We start from the raw sequence: 17,796 nt of genomic DNA, 5'->3' as shown, positions 1-17,796 counted from the left end.
CTCGGAAAAGTATGTCTCCCTTACCACGTCTTATTACATATCTACAAGATAGATATGTAGAGAGAAGTTAGGTGAAGACTAATGGAATCAATGAAAATAGTAAAAAGGAGGAATCAAATTAATGGTTTCCTTTTTTTTGTCGGGTACTTAATTTTTTTAATGAGTTCATTGTTTTTTTTTTTATATAACAAATGCTAATTTAGCTTAATAATTTCAATGTCTTGCATGCTGTTTCGTATCAACGATTGTAGACTTCGCTCGCAGCCTTAGGCGCCAGACGGTGGGCGGGCGGCTTAGTGGGCGGACCGCCCTGTTTTAATGATTCACTGAAAACCATTTATTTTATTAACCACCCCAGACTTTTTACGTTTTTGTAAGTAAAATTATAGTTTCGTGTTTCCAATTATATTTTGTGTTGGGTTAAATTCATTACTAGTCCCCTTTATCTGGTCATATTAGTTTGTTCGTTGACCCTTATCATCTAGCCAGAGGTCAACAAACCGCGCAGCATAAATCTGTGGTTCTTACAAAAATGAAATGTTGCACCCTAGTTTTTTATCACGTATATGACAAGATGATATTAAAAAAATCTTTATCAGTTTATATTAATTACATTGTTAACCAACTGTATTACGAAGCGGTAGTTAAGTTCAAAAAAGTTCCGTAAAGAATCTATTTTAAAATAAAGCATTCTGATTTTTATTAAAATTATAAATGAAGTCCGTAAATGGGCTAAATAAGGATGCAAGACTATTTGCGTAAAGATTTTCTATATTTATTTTGGGTTTTAGTGATTTTGTACTAGAATCTACCTACATATCTGTGTTTAGTGCATCCATAACCAACAATTTGTATGGTAATTGTCTTTAATCTGTGTAATCAACCACAGATAAGAGCAGAGTCCTACCTGAGGTAGGCCATAGATACGTTGCTATCCCTACGGCCTAAGTTGGAACTCCGGGATCTCCAATGGAACACAACCGGAGTCCTCCGAGCGCGATGCCCACGTGTAAGAAACTAAGAACCTGTCTCCATTAGAACACTATTTAAACGTAAACACTGCAGCGATTAACTTTGTTGTTATTAGAAATCATAGTAATTATTACAAGTATTTTTTTTATTGTTTAACTAAACGATTAAGCAGACGTGCTACCTGATGGAAAGTAGTCAACGCCGCCTACGCATTGGCAGCATCAGAGGAGTCGCCAATGCATCGCCGGCTTTGAAGGAGAGCTCTTTTTGTATCTTATTAGAGAACAATAAATGAGTAAGTACAATAAAGGTCCATTTCGAAAAACATGTTTATAAATGACCCGTACCACTATTAAAGAGAATTTCTCTATTAAATAAATAATAAGGACCCGTATGTCTGTACGTCATTAAAATTTCTCAATGAGAATCTTTTCAATATTTCCTTTTGTAACGAAGAGCCCTCAGGATCAATTTACCACTTAGTCTATTCACAAGTACTAAAACCACACCACATGGTAGTGATAAAATATCAGAAGCCAGTGGTTACGTTAGTTGCGTTGTGGTAGTCCGCGCCGAACTTCTAGTCCGCTCTGAGGTTGTTGCGCGCAGTAGTCAAAGAGCCAATGCGGTCGTACACAATCACAAGCATAATATACTCCTTAGCAACAGTAATGGCATACTAACGCAGCCGTGTACACGTGGGCGAGAGCGGGCAGCGGACGGGTGCTGGGGGGTCCCGCGCTGTCCTCGTCCCGTCACAACTCGCTTCTATATTCAGAGCGGACTAGAAGTTTGGCGCAGACTCTAATTACAAATCTTGTGTTCTCTAATGCATAGGCTTGTAGTTTGCATATGGTGAATATAATCTACAATGCCGATTTTAACGGCAAAGCGTGATCCATGTGATACCTTACGTGAATGTAGTATTTTAAATATATAGAAGTATATAGAAGGCTGATTATTCCTGAAATACTATATAATACTTATAATAAAAAGATTCAATGGGAGCTACATTATCTATCTAAACGATATAATATTTTTCTTTCTTTTTATATAGTTTCCCGCTAGATTGCTATTCACCAGCAATTAAGTAGACTCTTATTAACATAAAATAATTAGAAAAATATTGTAACGAATTTATACCATTACAGAAAATATATCATTACAAGTCTTGATGACTAAGGAACTTCGCTTAAGGAACGCTTCGGATAAGTATATTCGAATCTCCTTCTTCAAACCAGAACACAGCAGCGCTTAACTCTGTTGTAATTACGCAGAAATACTATTTGTATGGCGGTGGTGCCTCCGGAGTTAACTACAAAGTGCAGTGTGGTTAGTACATGTGAATAGGCACTTAATTCCCTAACCATCTTAAACAATAAGCAAAACCAATTGATTGTATTCATATCCTGTTGGTCTGAAACATAATTCAATCGAGTTTAGGCCTTCTGCCCTATCTATAAAGGTTGAATAAAGTTGGTTTCACATTGAAATAACTGTAAGTTTTATTATGCATTGGTAGATGCATTTCCGTCGCGCCCAATATGTCTAGTGATGTGCGTTAATATCGATATATTTTTAATTTAGCAAAATATTTTTTTGCAATAATATATTTCCGAATATGTATTTAGAAGGTGGTAGAACCCTTTGTGGTTCGACTCCGGCGGCATCACCGCCACACCTATTTCTATCTAATAAGAGCAGTGTTAGGCGCTGCTGTGTTCCGGTTTGAAGGGTGTGGTAAGGGGGACAGACTTTTCCGAGGCGTCCTAGCTTAGTCCTCAGGGGTAGCGGCGCATCTGTGGCCAACCTCAGGTAGGATATCTTATCCTATCTGGGGTTGATTACAGATGTCCATGGGCGGCAGTAGCCACTTACCATCAGGTGGACTGCATGCTCGTCTGCTACTCCTATATTATAAAAAAAAAGATAAATGTATACGAGTACGTTCCCTTTCCAAATTACTCCTGTGGTCCCCTACTCTTATTTCTGCCTCAAACAACAGTGTTAAACGCTTCTATGTTCTGGTTTGAAGGGAATTGTAAGAGAGATATACTTATACGAGTCATTTCGAAACCTAGTCCTCACTGTCCTCAGGGATAGCAACGTATTTGTGCCTCACTTCGGGTAGGACTTCAATCCTGGGTTAGTTGGTTACAAAAGGATTGATTACAGATGTGGTTACGCGGTAATGGTATCATCATTAGGTAAATTGCATGTTTATTTGCAACTCGTATAATATAAAAAGAATGCCAAATTTCAGTTCTGTAAATAAGCTAGTGTTTATGTAAAACTTTGAATCGGAATTACATAATAACCACATAATTGATTCCCATCCCTATAGGAAGTAGTCGATTGACGGGAATCGAACCCGTGATCCGCCGAGGGGTCAAAGGGACACTTAAAGAGCAATTGTTTACGACTAGGTCCCTCGGTAAGTACTTAGTTGAATTATGTGGTCGTTAAAAGATATTTAAGAAAACCAAAAGAAAATGATTAAAAGTATCGATAATGTGGTTTAAATCATTGCATATTTATTATTTTTTAAGTTATTTGCTAAAAAGGTTTTTGTCATTAACAAATCACATAAATTTTAGCAAATAAACATGATTAAAATTATGTCATTTATTAAATTTTAGCAACCCTTTTATGAGCCACCGCTGGACACAGTCCTCTATATTTGGAGAAGAGTTGAAGGTCTTCACCACGCTGCTTGAGTGCTGATTTGTCAGCAAAAGTTCAAGTGTTGAAATGTGGTGAAATATTATTATATTCCGAGAATATTCGGACAAGTCTACCGTAGCTACGAAACATCCCAATGTTAATTTATATTACTTTTAATTTGACCAAAATACTTTTCCAATAAACTACCTTGTAAATATCTTTATGTAAATCATTTTTATTAAAACAATTATGCAAAACAGTTTTGGTCTTATACATTGATTGCATGGAAACGGGATCGGCGTGATGCGGGCTAACCACTCAATTATGCCAGTGGAGGGTCAAACTGACACTACGAGTGCATTTGTTCAAATCGAGTGCTCTTGCAGTGAGTGGGTTAAATGTTGGTACTCGTTGTAATGGGGTACGGGTGGCCCCTGTCGCATTGAAGGGTTAGATTTCTTTGTTTCTTATTGGATTTTGATAATTCAATAAATATACAATAATATCATAGTTAAGCACATTATTTACTTCCTATATCGGTTTTAAAACATAAGATTCGCAGACGAGTATGCGGTTCGCATAATGGTAAGTGGCTATTGCAACTTATGTACATCTATAGACAACCCCGGATAAGATTAGATTCCTACCTGAGGTCGCCACTCGACACAGATGCGCTGCAACTCCAGCTGAAATTCCTTGGAAAAGTCTTCCTTATCACACTCTTCAAACCAGACACAGCAGCGCTTAACATTGTGCCTAAAGAGACATAAAAAAATCCCAAAACTAGTAGATTAGGAAGGTGGTAGAACCCTTTGTGCTTTGTGTGAACTCCAGCGGCACCACCGCTTCACCTATTTCTGCGTCATAACAGCAGTGTTAAGCGCTTCTGGGTTCGGGTTTGAAAGGTGTGGTAAGGGAGACATACTTTGCCAAGGCGTTCCAGCTTGATTACAAATGTCCATGGGCGGCAGTAGCCACTTACCATCAGGTGGACTGCATGCTCGTGTGCTACTCCTATATTATAAAAAAAAAGTTATTTTTGAGACAGTCCCGCCCACTCAGACTAATCGCTTCCTCGTACGGCATTTCGCAGACTTATCAGATAACCAGTGTATTGGATAGCTGTTGATTAGTTGTTATCGGTCGTTTTAATGGCCGGAATGGACTACGTGCTTTGTATCACATAAGACAATGGAGTCATTGCGCCAAAATAGTGTGGGGATTGATTATAGTGGGCTCACTAAGGCCCCAATGCTGGGACAATAGTGGGGATAATGATCGATCCTCCGGTCAGACTCTCTGAATCAGACCAGGTTTCATTCATGATTATTGTCTTCATCTATTCTTAACTGTCCCACTGCTGGGCACGGGCCTCTGGTCAGAGGGTTTAGACCCTGGTTTAACACGCTGGCCTGCGCAATGATAGTCTTCCCATACTTCGACGATCTATTTGAGACCAATCAGACATGAAGATGGTTTCCTTCACCGTTAAATCAAGTAATCATTAATTCTTAAAATGCATGTAACTTCAAAAAATCGGTGCGTTCAAATTTCGCGTTGGCTTTCAAATTTCGCACCCCTAGATAAAGACGACCATTTCAGTCTTCAGAAGTGGCAACGTATCTATGATCTGTCTGTCTGTATCTATCTATATGGAATTGATTACATATGTCCATCGGCAGTACTGACTTACAATACTTAAATATGTATGTTAGTAAATAGATGATAACTTTCATCATCATCATGAATCCACAACTGTTCCACTGCTGGGCACGGGTCTCCTCTCAGAATGAGAAGGATTAGGCCGTAGTCTAGAGCGCGGGCCAAGTGCGTATTTATAGATTTCACATATCTTTGAAAACATTTTTTTGTTAAGATTTCTCAGGTATGTAGATTTCCTCACGATGTATTCCTTCGCCGTTTAACCAAGTGATCATTATTTTCTAATCCACACATAACTGAGGTGCGTGCCTGGGATGTGAACCTCGGACACATCGATCAAGAGGCCGAGTTTCTTAACCGCTAGGTTATCACCGCTCTTAACTACTATGCCATCACTGATAACTTTGGGTATTGCAAATGTCTGATGACGGTGACTTATTAAAACAACGCCCTGATAAAACAAACTGACAAACTAAGTTAAACAAAACTAAAAGGTATGCTTAGGATTGTAATTAACGGAATCACAAACAGAACTAAAGTCATTACACTAACGACCTCGTGGAAAGTAATTGAATTACACTTTTTTTGTTTTTCCAACGTCACGTCTATATTCTTTGCAGATTTTTCGCCGTTTCCAATTAATTCGGTGACCTGAAAATCCATTTTAGCGGATAAAATAAGGTTTGGGAGTTAACGAAGTATTTTAGGGTTCCGCGCAGAATAAAGGTTTAATGGTGGTAGAACTCTTTGTATTTTGACTCCGGAAGCATACCAGTTTCTGTCGTCAGTAGTAGTTGTAAGCGTTGCTGTGTTCGGTTTTGAACTGTCTGGTAAGGTAAATACACGTGTAATTGTCAACTTATTCATCGTAGGTACTAAGGCATCGTTAGCTGACCAACTTTAGGACTTAAAATCTACTTATGGGTTGATTTATTTGACGACCCGCGTGGCGGAGCGGTCACCATACCGGTCTGACGCGCAAAGGGTCCCGGGTTCGATCCCCGGCCAGACAGATATCTAAATGATGAATTTAGATTTCTGTTCCTGGGTCTGGGTGTTTGTGTATTTGTCTATGTGTGTGTCCATGGCACCCACAACACAGGGAATCCTAGTGTGGGGCTGTGAGTGTAGAAAGCGTTTATTACAGATGCACATGAGCTGTGCGACGACTTATCCCAAGTAAATAAGTTTTAATTTTGAAGAGATTATGGTCACGATTTTTAAGAAATTGTAAAAAAACGTACATAATTGAAGCTATAATTTTGTTTTCGGAATTAATATTTAAAAATAGCAATGTATTACACCTGATAATAACAGATTGGTTATCAGTAGGATAAGAGTACTTCCGGAGGTCGGTGTGTTATTGCTAAGGACTAAATTGTTATGCGTCATATCTGATCCACCACACCTTTTTGTGTTTTCTGAAATTAGAGTAAACTGTTTGGTATGTTGTGATTTGAAGGGTGTGGTAAGGTTGACATACTTTGCTTACGAGTTTTAGCTTAATCCTTAAGAGTAGTGGTGCATCTGTGGCCGATATAAGGAATATAGATAATAATCTAAGCTGCAACGCCTCAGAAAAGTGCGTCTCCCTTACCACACCCTTCAAAACGGAACACAGCAGCGCCTAACACTGCTGTTATTAGGCAGAAATAGGTGTGGCGGTGGTGCCGCCGGAGTCGAACCACAAAGGGTTCTACCACCTTCGAAAAGAAGGAATCTTATCTGGAGTTGATTACATATGCCCATGGGCGGTAGCCACTTACTATCAGGTGGAATGTATGCTTGTCTGCTTCTCCTATATCTTAAAACACTAAGATTATTCTTATTTGTAAGTAAGCCGGTATTTACACTCTTCCAATGAAACGCAAGAACTATTTGACGATGGAAATAGGTGTGACGATAGTACCATCCCGATCGAACTATAATGGTTCTATCCAAGTATACCTTTCAATCCAAGTTTGATCTAAGCTGTGGTTATCTCTAAGGACTAATTTTAAACATTATTTAAATAATTTTATATATAAAATTCTCGTGTCACAGTGTTAGTTACCGTACTCCTCCGAAACGGCTTTTCCGATTTTCACCAAATTTTATATGCATATTCAGTAGGTCTGAGAATCGGCTACTATCTATTTTTCATACCCCTAAGTGATAAGGGTTGTTCACCCTTAACATTTTTTTATTTATATGGCAACATCGTTTGCCGGGTCAGCTAGTACAATTGTACAATTTTATAGTTTAAAATATAACTGGTTTATTTCATTGCTTACTTAGTAACTGTTAACACGTTAGCATGAAATACCTATAACTATATTAATCTTAAAATATCTTAATGGCACTGCGCTAAAATAATTAGCATTTGTCAATACTAATTAAATAGTGTTATCTGATCGCAATTAAGCGACATTCCGTCTATAGTTTTTGCTAATCTGTGACCTTGAGACCCTTTCGCACATATCAGTGGAAAATGAGTAGCTTAGTGGTTATGAAAGCGGTCAAAGGGTTCCGGGTTCTAGTCCTTGTCATGCAATTATATAAATGATCAGTTAGATATGTAACTTAAAGGGTTCTGGGTTGTACCCCTGGTCAGGTAAATAAATAAATTATCAGTTTAGATCCCCCAAAATATTATTTAACTATTTTAATTGTTTTATACAATATTTTTAATTTATATAGCGTTGGTCATGAACATACAAAACGTTTATTACAATTATATTCTTATAAGTTTATTCCTAATTATTTATAATATATTCTTTAAAAATGTCTACGGAACCCACCGCATGATGCTCCAACCTAACTAACTTATTTCGTCTATGTCCGATTGTTTGTTTAAACATTTCGATTTGCAATCGCCTATGGTCAATAATTAATTAGAAATTATTCTACTTATCTCCTTAGTATCAGGTGACAATGTTATGTTAATTCTGTGGCATTTGTAACTCACAATTAAATGGCCAAATATCTAGTTTAAAGGCGCTACTAGATATTCGCCGAGTACGGTGCCAAGTATTCGCTGAATCGCCGAAGTAGGGGTGGATATTAGGTGCTAGTAAAATAAGACAGTAATGCATACTAGTCATGTTAGACCAATTGTCGGTACATCGTCGTTATTCGAATATTCGCTAAATTCAAATCATAGACATAGTGAAGCTCCATAATTATCTAAACTAATCTATACTAATATTAGAGGAAAACTTTGTTTGTTTGTTTGATTGTAATGAATAGGCTCAAAAACTACTGGACCGATTTTAAAAATTCTTTCACCATTCGAAAGCTACATTATCCATGAGTAACATAGGGTATTTTTATATGAAGTATATTTGATAAATAGATTTTGAGGCGGTACAAAGTTTGCCGGGTCAGCTAGTGTAGAATAAGACAACTGTTTCCCAAATACTTATATATTCCAAATATAAATACTTATTTGTAAGTAAAGCTTACTATCAGATATTTCCAAAATACTATATTTTTAGCTAAGTATATTCTTGACTTGTCTGCCTTGTTTTAAGGCACCATTTAATTTCTGATTTCTAGTTTAAACATTGGTAAGGCCTATTTCTGAAGGCATTTTCATTAAGCCCTCATGGTTAGCAAAACATCTGTGATCTCAGATAGGATCCTATTTTTTATTGGGATTAACAGATCTCTATGGCGATAGTAAACGCTTTCTTCACTCACAGCCACACACTAAGATTCCCTGTATCATGGGTGCTTTGGACACAAACAGAGACAAATACACAAACACCTAGACCCAGAAACAGAAATCTAAATTCATCATATAGAAATCTGTCTGGCCGGGGATCGAACCCGGGACCCTCTGCGCGTCAGACCGGTATGGTGACCGCTTCGCCACGCTGATAGTAAAATCACTTACAATGATTGCGTTCTAAATGAGGTGATTATTTGGTATTTATCGAATCTCCTATAAAGCCTTAATGCCAGGTGCATTTGCAAATAAATTGCGTGCCAAATGCAATTTACCCGTATTTTGTCAGTTGCGAATATCTTTAAATGCTAGACAATCGCTTTATTTGATTTAGCTAGGGCTGTCTGTATACCTACTATATAGATATATTTTTTTATAATTTGGGAGTAAAAGACGAGCATGCAGTCCACCTGATGGTAAGTGGCTACTGCCGCCCATGGACATGTGTAATCAACCCTAGATAGGATTGGATATTCCTACCTGAAGTCAGCCACAGATGCGCTGCTACCCCTGAGGATAAAGGTGGTACGCTTCGGAAAAGTCTGTCTACCTTACCACACCCTTCAAACCGGAACACAACAGCGCCTAACACTGCTGTTATGAGGCGGAAATAGGTGTGCCGGTGGTGCCGCCGGAGTCGAACCACAAAGGGTTCTACCACCTTCAAAATTCTTGAGCAATTCAGACAATGGACCAACTAGAGAGTGACAATATTGTATGTGTTTTATTTATGGTAGTGTGAGTGAGAGGTGTTGGCAATGGTGTTTATGGTGTGGTGATTTAAATAGCAACTCTCTGTCGGTAGAAATAGTAGGGTAGGTCTAAGGGATTAAAATTACGGTAGCAGTGCCTTCTTATGAAGTTATTCAGTTACTAGGTATAGTCAACAACACGGAAAATGAAGCACGACAAATTTCGATTTCAGTGGGCGGCCTATTATATACAGCGGTGGCTATATAAACCTTGATTTTTTGGTAGATGATGATACCAACACGAATGAAGCACAGAAAAAAATATTTTTGTGGGTGGTCTATATACAGCCGTGGACTTATAAATCTTGATATTTGGGTAGATGATGATGGAGACGTCTTAGTTTGATACAGTCAAATGCACAAATGCTATCCTTACTTCTATCTTTAACAGCGGTGTAAAGCTGTTGCATTCCAGTTTAAAGGGTGTGTTATAGTACATATACTAATATAAGGTGTCCATTTAGTCTTCAATGTAGACCTCGATCGAACTTAATTTTTGGGTGGTAGCGACCACCGACTAAAGTAGCTGTGATATGCGGACAGACGAAAACGAAATTAAAAGGGTTTTATTTCTTACCGATTGCCCACGGAACCATAAAATCTACAGACTCAATTACCAAAGTATGCCACTTCGGCCTTTAGATTACCGAAGAAAAATAGTAAGTTAGCACATTTGACAGTAATCCGACAGCCCTGTGGCAGTAATTAATGCGTGATTAGTAGCCACTCATTAACATATTGAAGTGGAATTAGTTTCGCAAGGATGGTTGCAATTGGCCACTAATGTTTGTACTGTACCCTTAGTACGAGTTTTTACGTTTTGACAAAAATGACGGTTTGTTTGTTTACGTATTTCCCATATATTTCCAGTCAGTCCTTATACAGAACGCTAGGGGCGCTGATTGGAAATGTACTGGGCCAATGTAATGGGCCAATACGTAAACAAATACAAAAACAGTCATGAAGGGTACTGGTTGGGTTATGGTTTATGCAATTTTGTCAAGTACCCTCTGTGGTTCGACTCCGGCGGCACCACCGCCACACCTATTTCTGCTTAATAACAGCAGTGTTAAGCGCTGCTGTGTTCTGGTTTGAAAAGTGCGGTAAGGGAGACATACTTTTCCGAGGCCCCGAGTCCTTAGGGGTAGCGGCGCATCGGTGGCCGACATCAGGTAGGAATCTAATGTTATCTGCGGTTACAGATATTAATGGGTGGCTGTAGCTGATTGCCATAATGTGGACTGCATGCTCGTCCGCTACTCCTTTATAAGCAACAACTCTCGTCCGGTACTTCTTTGTTACCTCTGAGGACTAAGTTGGAACGCCTTGGACAAGTATGTCTCTCTTATAACCCTTCTAACCCTTCAAACCCGAATACAGCAGCTAAGTCCTGGTGTGTTCTATACTCAGCTATTATCTTTGTTCGGTTTGGGACGTTGGTACCCACTCATAATTATTATTGTCGATTCCTAACGAAATGAGGAAACATTATTATAATAATAAAATTGTTACATGTTATTACATAAATCCGATGGCATCTCGCAAGATGGCGACCGACGCGTGCGGCGCGTTCTATTTTCAAATGCAAGTTCATTAACGTCTCTTTTATTAGTCTTAGTGTGGGAGCGTTTGCTTATCGATAATTTAAATTAAAATAAATTATAATACGAGCATAGTCCGCGTCAAACTGCTAGTCCGCTCTGAATATAGAAATGAATCGCGTCGCCATAGAAAATTGTATGACTACACCTGCTCGCAACAACTTCAGAGCGGACTAACAGTTTGGCGCGGACTATAACAGCGTTTGAAATTGCTCTTAATGCAGGAATAAGTGCTGTCGTGTGAAGTGACCATAAACGTTACGTTTTCTATAGGTAATATAGGAGTAGCATACGAGCGTGCAGTCCACTTGATGGTAAGTGGATACTGCCATCCATGGACATGGACCCCAGACAGGATTAGATATTCCTACCAGAGGTCGGCCACATATGCGCCGCTACTCCTGAGTACGCTGGTACGCCTCGGAAAAGTATGTCTCTCTAACCACTCCCTTTACACCAAAGGGTTTTACCACCTCCAAAGTTTAACTTACTATTACCGTTATTAATATCTTTGAACGAAACAGCAGCTATTACTTAGTTCAGTATAGGTTGTGATCAAAATGGGATGAAAATGGTGATTTTTACCGGCTGTGGAAGGTAATTTATTTATATATGTATATCCTGTATGTATATTTGGCACGCCCTTCAGTTCAAAAAGCTAGACAGTTAACATATGAGGTATAGTTGGATTCGTCTAATTATTCGTCTAATCTATTGGGAGTGATATAGACTATTTTTTAACTATGGGGTATTTTGTTTTATAATAATTATGTTAATCATTTTATACGTTTCTCACTCACACATAATTCAAAACGAATAATGACGTAGAAATACCGTCATTTTGGATTACAATCTTTATTGAAACAAGTTACATGAATATATAGGTAAAAGTATTTTTAACAGAGATATGTTTTCTTATCACTTAGATCTAAACTTATTTGCCTTGGACCCCACATGGGGTCCCACGGTCACCGGGCAAAAGGTCAAAATAATAAACAACTAGTGTTCTCGAATGATTGTTTTAGTTTAGTTAATTTTATCCTTACTAATATTATAAATCCGAAAGTAACTCTGTCTGTCTGTCTGTCTGGTTGTCTCTTCTTCACGCCCAAACCACAGAACCGATTTTAATGAAATTTTGTACAAAGATAGTCTGAGACCCGAGAAAGGACATAGGATAGTTTTTATCCCGGAAATCCCACGGGTTTTAGGGATGGCTATCTAAGATCGATTAATCGGAGAATCGATCTTTTGGACACAATCATCGATTAGTTTAATGGATATTAGTAAGGATTGAATCGTAAACTATGCATTTGATCAAGTGATGATCTTTAGCAAAATTGAAGGTGCGAATTTTCAGTTTTATATATGTTAGTATGTTATATTATTTTCTTTTAAACGCGGGCGAAGCCGCGGGCAAAAACTAGTGTCTTAATATTTCAAAGCTTAAATTTAGAAGTAGGTTATAGGTATAGAAATATAATTCGTTAAAATAGTAGAGCTTAAGGTCTATCTGTGGGGAGAAACGACGAGTAGTGGGACATAAAAGGGGTTACAGTGACGGTGACAACAGACAACAACAACAAAAACATACAGACAACAGTCGAACAACAAGATAATGGCAATCGGATTTTGTGGATGCAAGTTGACTAACATACTATGAGGCGATCATTTTAGTCTTCAGGAGTGTTGACGCATCTGTGATTGACCTCAGTTAGAACCTGTTATATATGGCGTTGATGGCATATAACCATCCTATAAAAATTAAGATAAGATCTCGAAGGTGGTAGAACCCTTTGTGGTTCGACTCCGGCGGCGCCACCGCCACACCTATTTCTCATAACAGCAGTGTTAGGCGCTACTGTGTTCCGTTTTGACGGGAAATATACTTTTCCGAAGCGTTCCAGCTTAGTCCTCAGGGGTAGCAGCGCATCTGTGGCCGACCTCAGGTAGGAATATCTAATCAGTTTACAATTTTATAATTTTAATAGTTTTACAATTTTAAAATCACAATTATAAAAAATATGATTTACTTTCGATATAAAGTCGACGGGCAATAACATAAATTAAAAAAACAATTCCAGTAGCACTTATTTTAAAAGCTGATATTTAGTAAAAGAGATTAAAATTACACATGTACACATATGAAAATAATTATAAATCACACATGTCCTTTGCTTTTTACCGGAACCGGAAACATGCCGGAAGAAAATGGCCGCAAATAGGTTAATCAATATTAATTACTTATTGCAGTGACACGAGTTGAAACTGGTTTGGAGGTGATAAATAACTTATCTGTTTTATGTTATTTTGATTTGGGTAAATGGTTTGGGATTCATTATTATGGGTGTTATGATTGATAGGTATATGGACTATTCCCTGCCTGTCGTAAGAGGCGACTAAAAGGGTTTTCGGGGTTGCGGGCGGCAAGAGTGGCTCGAACCGTCCAGTAAGCGACACCGGGAAGGACGGTGGTATGGTCGCATACCGTCGTGAACACCAGATGGTGGGGAAAGGAAATTGCTCTCCCAGAGCAGAGGACGGATCGGGAGGGTTTTATTGCGGTAAAAATCCCACATACCCCGGCGTCGTTCCCCTCGTAAAGAAAAGTATATATTGACACACAAGAATCTTTTAAAATGTTGTCTGGATCAGTCTATTATGCTTAGGTTTTGATATCTTTTTTGGGTCAAATTCAAAAATGAGGGTAAGTATAAAGTGAGGGTAGGTTGTAGAAGGGTTCTGTATCCGCTAATCCTGCGTGAAAGTCGTTTCAAAATCGCTTCCTCGCTTTCAAAATCGCAAAAGTAGTTCCTAAAACTAATCTTTACGATAACAAGCAACATTCAAAATATAATTTTAGATAATTTAATGAATGCTTAATATGTCATGAATCACTTAAGTAATCTGTCCAAATGTTAGTTTAAAAATTACGTTTAATAAACACTTCAAATATATTTATTGAATACTTCTATCGGTTAAATAAAGCTTATAAAAACAGTGCTTTAACACCTTTTAACCTATCACAGGCGTTTAAATCAATTAAATAAGTCACAACAGACCGACAGTAGGTTCATGTTATTTATCACACTTCACTCGTGTCAATCAAAGTCATTCTCCGGCCACAGATAACAAAACAGTTAGGCTAGCGATGCCAAGGAGACATCGATCACCATAGAGTATATAGAACAGTAATGGTACATGAATTAAGATTAGGTAGGAGACATTTTAGTCTAAAGTCATATAGGTAGGAGGCGTTATTGTAGCCGTTTTATTTTCCCAACGCGAGCTATACTTCGCTTTGCTTAAGTGAAAGTATGGAGAATTTGGGGAAGATCTCAATTAAAAAATCAGATGAGGTCTGGTATTTGAACCTCAGACTCTTCGATTTACAGGTCGAGTTTCAACCACTAGGCCTTTGATATATGCGCGGAGCCCGTCGGGGCAACACGCTAAGAGGGCTCCGATTGCGTTCCTTTGGAGATCCCGGAGTCCTCTACTCAGCGCCGAGGACGGCGACGGAAGAGTTTTAGTGCGGTAAGAATCCCACATAACCCTGCGTCGCTCCCACGGCACCGGGTACCTTTTGAAGGTTTCCCCCTTGTAAACAAAAAAATGGCCTTTGATACCATCTAGGACCGTCGATTAAATGGTCTACCATTGAACTTTCGACCAAGCCAATGTTGCTTGTATTCATACAGTATTTTATAAGTCGCCATAATTATTCGTCATTATTGTAAACCTTTCTTTCAGCGGCCATATTTTGGTTAATAACAGAAATGTCATTATTCAGGGTGCTATGCCTAGATACATATCATATTTATGACTTAAATAGCCTACTTGAGCCTCTGTCTAATGTCCTATGTCACGACATCGTCGATTTAGCGATCACCCATTGAACTTTTGGCTAAACCCAATGTTTACTTTATACAGTGGTTAAGAAGCCGTGATTTATTCTTTATAATTTCTACCTAAACCGTATTTTTTATGGTATAGAGGACATAATTAATATTGTTATGCCTAGGTAGTAAGTTGCCTACTTGAACCTCTATTTAATCCTCTATGTGTCTGTCACGTGTGAGAAGCGTTTGCTAGGCGTGGCTGGCATTCTGAGCGCGTGGGCCGCGCGGTCAAGTGGCACCGGTTGGCAATCTGAGCATTGCATTGTACACACTTCGACAGCTTGCAAATCATTGACATTCATTTTAGTGTCAGGCACTTGACTGCAACTTTTCAGTCTCATTGCTGGGCAAGTAACTCTTCCCACGAGGACTTTACCACGCTTGTTAGAATAAGCTCGAATGTTTTCAACTCACTCATAGGGCTTTTGAAAAGGTTTAGTGACTGCTATGTAATGAGAACAACTTGGACAGATAACCTTACCTTATTGATAAGGGAGAAATATAAGCAGCGTTAATCCAGTGACTTTCTGTAAGAGAACTAATACACGGGCGATAGTTTATATCAACGACGGTCCTCCATTATAGCTGTCTGTTGTCAACGAGAGTCTCTGACTGTCGCCTTCGGTTGTCAGCTACTGTTAGATATAGTTGCCTAATTCCGTTGACTTCCAACTGTCATCATTTATCATCAGCAACGGTCGTCGACATGTGTGATTTTGAACATCAACTATATACTTATAACACTGATATATAAGATTCGCAATAAAAAAGCTCAGCAAAAAACCATTCGTGTGCATAATTTGCAACTTACACAAAAAAATATGTTAGCATAGAGTTGCTTACAAATCTTCTTTTGCCGAGCATGAGTTACGATGCCACCATGCGTTTAAGTAGCAACTAATTAAACAGACTTAATTGTACAGTGATTTAAACCTCATCTTTAATTAGATCTTGCGTCTAACTGTTCAAAGCTACTCGTCAGCAAAGATCACAGTGACGACATCTCAGATCGCAATCGGCCGCTCCCGCTATGTTTATTGATGCGGCCATCATGCATGCATTGTTAGAGCTCTTGTTATCGCATAGTTATACATGTGACATTCATGGCTTTCTTCATCAATGACGACCCGCGTGGCGGAGCGGCCACCATACCGGTCTGACGCGCAAAGTGTCCCGGGTTCGATACCCGGCCAGACAGATGTCTAAATGACGAATTTAGATTTCTGTTTCGGGGTCTGGGTGTTTGTGTATTTGTCTATGTGTGTGTACATGGCACCCACGGCACAGGGAATCCTAGTGTGGGGCTGTGAGTGTAGAAAGCGTTTATTTATGTTTATTATTTATAAAGACGGTAAGGCACGATAGGAAATACTAGGTAATTTGACTTTAGGTAGAACTCTACGTAATTTAATAGCGGTGTTACACTTTTCTAATTATATTTTCTTTATAATATAAAGGGGCAACAATCGAGCTTGCTTTATACCTGATCTTAAGAGTTTATTGCCATCTGTGGGGAGTTGTCGACGCTTTCAATGCTTCTGAAGTGGTATTACTGCCTCTATATTTTTTTAATAAAATATATAGGCAGTAAATATAGTAGCAATACCTGTCAGACACAGATACAATGCGTATCGATGCCTGAGAACTCAGTTGAAAAGCCTCGGATAAGTATGTTTCTTTTTAAACCGGAACACAGCAGCGTTTAACACTACTCTTATTACAGAAATAGGTGTCAAACCACATTGAGTACTACCGTCGTTTAATTTAAATCAATATAGTTTAAAAAACTAAAAAACGTGCTTTTAAGATAAAATCAACTAAAAAGTAGAAAATAATTTTCAATATAGGAATCAATTAAGGAACAGAAAATATTAAAATATTAAATATATAAACGCTTTTTACACTCACAGCCCCACACTAAGATTCCCTGTGTCGTGGGTGCCATGGACACACAGATAGACAAATACACAAACACCCAGACCCAGAAACAGACATATAAATTCATCATTTAGATATCTGTCTGGCCGGGGATCGAACCCGGGACCCTTTGCGCATCAGACCGGTATGGTCGCCGCTCCACCACGCGGGTCGTCAATGAAAAAAGTCTGGGGCGCGGCCCACGCTTTTTTTTACAATTATACTACTTATTATTAAAATCGTGTACTGTCATCGGCTTTTGATAATTCTTCAAAATTTTGAATTAAATTGAACGTTCAATGTGGATAGAAATCGGGTTCAAAGATTCCGTTACGTAGTTACCATACCTACATACATACAACCCAAGCTAATAAAAGCGTGTTTAAAAATAAATTTTAGTAAAGACAAGCCACAAATATTTTTCTAAGACATTCAAATTAATCACATTTTCCGTGAATGCCGCACCGTCCGTAATCAAAATTATGACCATAAAAGGCGATCCAAATATCGACATGAAGAACATGACATCACTACACACATACCGCGGCGTCGCGTCGCTATTCAATGAATCAGCCGGTGCGCAATGCGCTTTATGGGGGCTATTTTGATAACTTAGG

This window comes from Epargyreus clarus, unplaced genomic scaffold (genome assembly GCF_041222505.1).
Source record: "Epargyreus clarus isolate Ecla_fem2 unplaced genomic scaffold, WU_Ecla_fem_2.2 ptg000012l, whole genome shotgun sequence".
Taxonomy (NCBI): Eukaryota; Metazoa; Arthropoda; class Insecta; order Lepidoptera; family Hesperiidae; genus Epargyreus; species Epargyreus clarus.
The sequence above is the reverse complement of the archived record's forward strand: the minus strand, read 5'-3'. Positions refer to the sequence as shown.